The sequence below is a fragment of the Parasteatoda tepidariorum genome, chromosome 2 (genome assembly GCF_043381705.1).
Source record: "Parasteatoda tepidariorum isolate YZ-2023 chromosome 2, CAS_Ptep_4.0, whole genome shotgun sequence".
Classification (NCBI taxonomy): Eukaryota; Metazoa; Arthropoda; class Arachnida; order Araneae; family Theridiidae; genus Parasteatoda; species Parasteatoda tepidariorum.
Genome location: NC_092205.1, coordinates 3569501 through 3571318, shown reverse-complemented (window position 1 = coordinate 3571318; position 1818 = coordinate 3569501). Strand labels below are relative to the sequence as shown.

Below are 1818 nucleotides of genomic sequence, written 5' to 3'. Positions count from 1 at the left end.
AATCAACTCGCTATTTAATATATATATTTTACATGCATTTACTTTTCATACATTAATTTTTTTATATATTTATTTGTGACTTATTTATTTATTGTTATTCTTCAAGCTGTTAGCAAAAATGCTATCGGTTAATTTACTTCGAAATGAAAATGTCGAAATATTTTTTTAACAAAAAATTGGAAAAAAAAATAACAAAATGTAAGGTTTTCAGAAAAAAAACAACGTTCATATTATATTCTCCTGAAATATTATCTTAAAATTAAAATGATAGCTAAAATGAAAAACTATACAAAATCAAAAAATTTTTTTAAGAATTTTTCCTTGAACCTGCTTGCTGAATCATGATGTTTATGATGATTTCATGTTATATTTAGATCCGAATGACATTGTAGCAGAAAAAGATATAAATTTGACCCGGACGTGATTTGAACACGCAACCTTCTGATCTGGAGTCAGACGCGCTACCGTTGCGCCACCGAGTCACACTTATAAATTGTATTGTAGTAAGAAGATTTTAAAAATTAAACCTGAGTAGCATAACTCAATGGGGTACCTGTAAATGACGAAGTGTGAGTGTCTCGATCCTGATTGGTTGTTGAAACGTGGCATTTGTTTAAGTTTGCAATTGTCCTTTTAATTCTATTTCAAACTAGCAAAGTCCGTCAATTTTCAATTCTCTTGAGGCACATTCTTTCACAAAGATTCTTCCACTTTCACTATATATTTCTTACTAACACAAAGGCAAGCATGAAACATGAAACCAGGTAATAAACAAACTAATTATGCATCGAAGTTGTCAGGTTTACAAAGCAAAAATAAATCACGGTGGCAATAAAATACATAAACAATAATAAATCTAAGTTAAGAAAGAGACGAGAAAGAACTATATTTTAACAAATTCGATGTATTTAACTAACTTCTTGTTAAGTAACAGTCTAACTTATATGGAGAAACTTAGCCCAACTTTCACACACCACCTTGTTTATAAACGATCAGTTGACGCTGAGGTCATAAGTCACGTGTACGTGTATCAGTGATCGTCTTCTTCTCGAGTTGCAAGTACCCGATTCTTTTCTCTGCTCGTAATGTTGTGTCTCTAATTTCTTATACAAAACCTTTAACCAAAAGTATAGTTTATAAAAATTCATTGTTTAAAATTTTACCAAATTCAAATATTGGTAATGTTTCTTTAATATTAAAAGTTAAAAATCTTGAAAGAGATTATTTTTAGTAACATTTATTTTATAGAAAAATCAATTCTAATAGATTCGCATTGGTTAAATTTTTTTCTTGCAGCCATATTTCCAATAATTCTTTGATTTTGTTGTCTAAGACAATCTATATCTTTTTAAAACATAACTTAAGTACTTGGTTTAAAAATTTTAAAAAAAAATAAAAAAATCAATTTAAATTACAATCTGTACAAACTACCTTTAATTAGATACACACAAATTTAATCTGCATCAAATCAGTTAGAATACCACATTTAATAAAAATTATATGAAACATGCAAAAATATGAAACGTTAAATTCTTATAAAAGATTTTCTTTATCTCTGTAATAGTTAAAAAACTAACAAAACAAAAACTTGCAGATAATTCACTGGGACTCTTTTTTTTTTTTTTTTTTTTTTTTTTTTTTTTTTTTTTTTTTTTTTTTNAATTCTTATTCCAAAAATGTTACCAACCTCTGTTTTGCTCAGTACACTACTTTAGCGCCCTCTATTGTACTTAGTTGCAATGTAATGCAGTTATTTACTATTGTGTAAACTGGAGATTCGGAAACTCTTAAAGTCATTAAAAGGACCTTTGAAGCTGA

At 27.5% G+C, this 1818-nt stretch overlaps 1 non-coding gene across 1 annotated transcript; it reads right to left on the bottom strand.

Moving 5' to 3' along the window:
• Positions 1-410: 410 nt before the first annotated feature.
• Positions 411-482, bottom strand: TRNAW-CCA (transfer RNA tryptophan (anticodon CCA)). The gene has a single exon. It is a non-coding gene; the product is annotated as a tRNA-Trp (tRNA).
• Between the last annotated feature and the right edge of the window lie 1336 nt (positions 483-1818).